General features: G+C 38.9%; 1 protein-coding gene across 1 annotated transcript in view; it reads left to right on the top strand.

Moving 5' to 3' along the window:
• The first annotated feature begins 2161 nt into the window (after nt 1–2161).
• Nucleotides 2162–6000, top strand: part of LOC131198341 (signal transducer and activator of transcription 5B) — a 47163-nt gene continuing 43324 nt past the window's right edge. Inside the window, exon 1 of the mRNA XM_058182866.1 lies at nt 2162–2309. The gene's annotated coding sequence lies outside the window, so the exon portion shown is untranslated. The remainder of the gene's footprint in view (nt 2310–6000) is intronic.

The following is a 6000-nucleotide window of genomic DNA, read 5'->3' as shown; positions in this document are numbered from 1 at the left end:
ACAACCTAGACAATGGTCAGACTAGCAGCAGCTGAATCTGAATATGGAATGTGAGCTTAGCAAATGGCCCAGAATAGATTTTTCAGACTTTCAAGATAGATATCAGAAGAAGCACAACCAGAAAAAGTAGCTTTAGTTTTATTGTAAGGCTACATTAACAGAATCTTGAAAGTGTACATTTCTTCGCCTTTCACTTTTACTGTCCAAAAAACTAGGGAGGGTCCCTTCTGAGATGTTTAGCATGTCCAAATTCCTTCTACAGACTCAGTTACTGTGTGTCTGACAGTTGTCTAGTTTGCAGCTTTCCACTTGTCTCCTAATGTCATTCCCACATACCATTACATTACATAACCTCCCTAATTCACATCAATATGTGAACTTTATTAATTTAAATTAATTAATTAAAACTTCATTAAGTTTAATTCAAAGATTCTTCTATTTTAGCTCACTGGAAATCTAGGAACCTGGAGATTTGGAAACACAGATTTCCAAGCAGATTATCTATTTCTGAAAGCTACTTCAGATTCTCTGTTCATGTTCCTAGAATCTGCATTTACAAGCTTTTTCCTCTCTAGTTATTGGCTACTTTACCTTATTAAAACTGTTTCATAAATTCATAAACTGTTTGATCAATGATATTCTATATTGACTGCTACATTGTAATTGCTTTGTAGGTTTATACAGGCACATCACATGAAAAGATAGAAAATAGCTGAGTTAGGGGTGTAATATAAAAGAAAACCTGTTTCTGTTTACTAGCATGTACTACAGTTTACCAATATTATTACTATTATTACTGAATAACTTCAAGAACTCTGTTTTCAGCTTCAGAGACTTGCAAATTTGCTACAGGGGAGACCAACATTATTTCTCATAAGATTTTTCCAATTTTCCTGTTTTACACAAAGGATTCTAATGTAGCTATGGGACACAAAACTCTTTAGTTTGCTCATATTTTCAAGGCATTACTGTACTTTAATACAAACAACATTGCAAACACAATGGAAAACTGTTAAGAAAGAAGATTGAATAGTGCCCTAAATCTGTTAGGAATTATTTGCCTAGAAGCACTTTTGCAAACAAAAGACATGCTCATGTCATTACATGTTCCACTATAAGATACAGGCTGTCTATGCATGGCAAGGTTTTTGTGCCAAAGATTTCCATGAACCAATTAGTTTTGGGAAGATCTTTCAAGGGAAAGATATAGAAGGAGAAAAGTAGAGATTAAAAAATTAGATCTTTGTTCTGGTGTGTTGTGTGTGTGTTTTAGCATGTGGTGGTGAGAACTCAGCCTTATACCATGAGATTCAGTAGGTTACAGCATGTGAACTCAGAAAACAGGGTTGTGTTTAGCAATGGTAATACAAATTGTGTGTTGAGCAAACCAGAGACCAAAATGAGGCCATGTTTCTGCCCTGGTACATACCCCATGAAAGCTGTGTGTGTTGGATGAGAAAGACTACTCCAAACAGCAGCAGCCCAAAGAAAAAAAACTTAAAAAGTGCGAAGACTGTAGGATTGGGGTGATATAGTGCTGTGTAACGCTGACTTGTTTATTGAAGTGGCCCATTTTCTAAATTCCATCGAGGTAAACTGCCTGAGCTCCGAACTAGAAACGAAACGAAACAACTTAAAACTAATGAAGGGTTCGAATACAGCACCCGGCCCTTCAAAAAGCCCACCGGGCTAAGCGTACCATATTACGCCAATTCTGAAGAGCAAAGGATTTGTGACAGCATCTCGGGCTGTACTCAAAAGACTCCCGAGGCTGAAAGAAAGTACATTCATTGGGTTGGAGGTGGGGCCCTCTCTGCTACAAAAGTAAATGTGAGAGTGTAAGGTTCCGGACGGGGAAGTGCATGTGTTCGCGGTCGATGCACACTGTTTGTGGGCCGAAGGTATAGTGTGCGAGTTGGGCTGGCGCGCTTTGGAGAGGGGCTGATGGGGAAGCTGTTTCTCTCGGTCGGGGTGAGGTTGGCACACTCAGCGCTCCTTAAAGAATGGAAAGCGGACGGCGGGCGGTTACTTGCAGCAGCCCAGAGACTCCCACCACTTCTCTATCTGTATGAAGCACAGCAGAGGCTGTGACTAGGGGAGCTTCGGCTAGTCATACCGGCCCCCGCTTTCGGGCGGCAACGGAGGCGGGTCTGGTCGTGGGAGAGAGAGGGAGGGAGGCGGGTCGCGGAGGCAGGAAGGGCTGTGGCTGGAACCAAGGCTGTGACGGGGGCAGGGCTGTGGGACGGAGCGAGGCCCGGAAAGAAAGGAGGACCCTGACTGCGGAACCGGGCTGGGCCGTGCCGGCCCAGGTAAGAGACCGGAGTTGTGGGTGCAGGAAGTGAAAAGGGCGACGAAAAACATACCCGCGCCGCGCCCGGGACACCATGCCGCTTGCATGTAGTGGAAACCAAATATCCTGCGAAGGAGACGGGTGTATATTTCATTTCCCCCTCCCCTCAATAAATTAAAATATGTGCATGCCCCTTTATGAGCCGAACCCGAAAAGGCCGTTTAGCCCAATAGTAATATTTTAGTTTAGGCACGTGCAAAGCGCTTTATGTTTACCTGGGAACAGTTAACCCGCGCGCGCGGGCGCGCGGCTAACCCGTGTTTCCTTGTATGTGTGTGTCACTAAGATACGTATAGCTGTAATCTTAACGTGATTGGCTCCCTGTGTGTATACGCAAATGGTGGTAAATACTTGCCACTGAGTGACACGTGCACGGGTTGAACCCCTTGCGTGTGTTATGAACGAGATAAGGTTGCCCTGTTTTCTTATGGAAGTTATTTGAGACGAACAGAATTAACGGGGTGCAGTTTTCACAAAGCAGCTGTGTATCTCCGACTCTACACGTAAAGGTCTAACATGCCACCAGCGCTTACAGGAAAAATGTTGTTTATCAAATCGACGAATCACTTTCTAAAGAAGTGACGCTAGACTAGGGCGATTTGGGGGCAAGGTGCCTAGTGTTCCGCCTACAAACGCGCACTCGGCGCCCCCTTTCTGAAGAAAGAGGGAAAAAGCTATTCAGCCCCAACTGCATGCAGTGACAAATTTCCATGCTGTTTTTTAAAACGTACCATAGGCATAATGCTGGATTTGATGGCCCAAATGGGCTGGGCTGCCATGTATCGTTTTAGCCGGTCCGTAGAGGCAACCGCATCTATCAGAGCTAAATTTCATAAGCTCAAAACTACTAATTTGTTTTTGCATTGAAAATAGGTTGCTATACAACCCTTGTTCAAGATAAATTCTTGGGCCGATGAACTTTTTAAATCTTAGGTTGGCTGAAAATTTCAGGGTTTGTTAGTTTAGCTGGCTTTTACGTTTTGTTGTTGCCTGTTTTCCCTGTTGAGCTGTAAACAGAACATGTTTGCTAGAGAAAGGGAATGTTTTCCTTTCAGTTCCAGAAGCAATAAATCTGCATGCAGATTCCCCCCTCTCTCTCTTCCCCAAGTTGTTATGGTCAGTTTCAATTTCAAAGCAGTGTCATTTGGGCAAGTGTGGTGGGCCTTCTCTCCTGCCTATCTAAGGCTTGGTTGTCTGCCTTTTCTTGTGCCTTTTGATAGTTAAGGTACTAATTCAAGAAGAAATAATTCTTTCTCAGATTCAGCCCCTGAAATTCTCCGCTGCTTGTTAAGTTAAAATAGTTGCACTTAGGTATTGACATCACTGTATTTCTTTTCACTGTGATTGTGAGAGGATGTGGCCTCTACTGAACAATGTACAACTTTCTTAATTGTCCCAAAGGTGCTTTTTCAAGACGCAACTGGACTTTCTGGTTCATCTTTGAAAATGTTTGGTTTGTCATTCAAGAAACTTCTTCAAGCTGAAGAAGCTTCTTGGATGATAAGTGAAACATCTTCAAAAAAAACCCAGAAAGTCCAATTGGCTGTTGAAAAAGCACCTTTGGGATGCCTGGATGACCTGGATGACTGAAAAACTCCATAACTCCATAAACTTTCTTAATTGTTTTTATTTATTCATCAAGTTATATGTCACTCATTTCACAATGTGAGACAACACTAAGCAGCCTATACATTTATTTTTTTAAAAGAAATTCTTCTTTTAAAACTTGAACTGAAATAATAATGAAATAAATAATAACTTTCCCAGTGTTCCTACAAGATTTATTTTCAGAAAATCAAAAGTGAGCATGATTTCATTTGCAATTTTTGTCTATTTTTGCTCATATAGTTTATGTAAAAAGATTTATACACTGCTTTCCAAACAGTTTTTACAGATAGTTTATTCCGGTCCATCCCAAGAGTCAAAGTTATCAGATAATAGTTAGATAATTAACTATTTTGAAAGCCTAAACAAATAAAATGCATTGTCTGATTCAAAAAGTCCACGTGACAGGTGTTCAGTTTCATAAATAGGGCCACATTCATTGGACCTGCCAAGGTCTTTTGCATGGAAGGAAGCGTACAGATATGATCCATGGAGCTGGCAAAATGGAGGAATCCCAATTCTTTGGGTATGTAGGTCTAAGAACATGTAAGGGCTTATGAGAAGCTCTTACATTTTGAATGGGTTCGAAACCAGGGAAAGATAACCTCATAATCTATTTTATGCACTTTGCTAATACAAGCTTTAGATAAAATTTATTGATGCTCTTATTTTTTATTATTATTTTCACCCTGTAAGGTCTATATGTATTTTAATTTCTATAACTTCATATGGTTACTTTGTTTTTTATTTTATCCCCACTTAGGCAAGTTCTAAGAGTGATAAATAGCATTTTTCTGGGGAAAAAACAATTGCTTCCATTTAGTAAATTTGTAGCTATATTCTAAAACAGACATATTTATGTCTATGTCTATATCTACATCTATATCTATTTCTGTTTCCAAATCTATATCTATATAGCTATAGAGCATTTGTCTTTAAAGGCCACTAAAGTACTGTGGAAAGTCATCCACTGTTAATTTCTTTGACTAATTCAGGTCTTATTATTTTATTTTTAGCAGTTTTCATATTATATTGCAATGCTGTGAGGTAATTTTAGATGAGGAAAAAGGTTATTTGGGCAGTCTCTGGCAAGGAAAGGCAAACTTTGGAGTCTGGGACATATTTGGAATTATAATTAGATGTGATATATAAAATGGTCATGATGGAATACTTGCCTATTAACAAAATGGCTACCAGTCTGATCATAGTCAGTCACAAATCCATTTTATTGGAAATCCAACTAGCCCTCGAGGATAGTTTATATCATCCCATTGCCACTTTTGTGAGGTCCAAATACTTTGTGACACATAAATAAAATGCTTTCCTTTGTAGTATGCTGGCTTCCTGTTTATGTTCTTTAAATTATTTTTTAAATGCAATTGGACATTCAGAAAGAAATAAAAATGGGAAGCTTTCAAATTCTCTGGAACTCTTTGTGAGACCAATTATAGGGAACAAAGGAAATCTAAAAAAAATCATATCAGAGGTTTAAGCTATGAGGTATGAAATTTAAAGTCATTCCCAACATAAAGACTATGGACTGAATATAAGTATAGATTTAGTATCAAATTACACTCAGCATCATGGAAAAAGAAATAGATGTACCTATCAACACTGAAAATACAAATATTTTCATGCCTAGTATGAAATAGCTTATGTACAAACATCTGCCTCATGTTCCAGATATTGGAGCATTTAAAACAATATAGTTGACTTCCTTCCTTCTTTCCTTCTTTCCTTCTTTCCTTCCTTCCTTCTGCCTATCGTGATAGTAAGTATTTTGGTATTACATCAGTGCTTTATGGCTGAAGATTTTATATGCAAGTATTGAATGAAAAATAGATTTTTTTATTCCCATATATTGGCAATTATTTGAATCTACAGCATACTTCAAGCAGCTATTCTTAGATAAAATCATTCGTTGGTAAGTTGATTCCCCCTGCTCTTTAAGTGAATAGTTTACAAATACTGTTTCCTTATATAAATGTGTGTATTTTCTTTTTTGTTTCTTTTGCAGTGTCCTTTAGATTTCTAACTACATTATT

Source organism: Ahaetulla prasina, chromosome 4 (assembly GCF_028640845.1).
Source record: "Ahaetulla prasina isolate Xishuangbanna chromosome 4, ASM2864084v1, whole genome shotgun sequence".
NCBI classification, from domain to species: domain Eukaryota; kingdom Metazoa; phylum Chordata; class Lepidosauria; order Squamata; family Colubridae; genus Ahaetulla; species Ahaetulla prasina.
The sequence above is the reverse complement of the archived record's forward strand: the minus strand, read 5'-3'. Positions and strand labels throughout refer to the sequence as shown.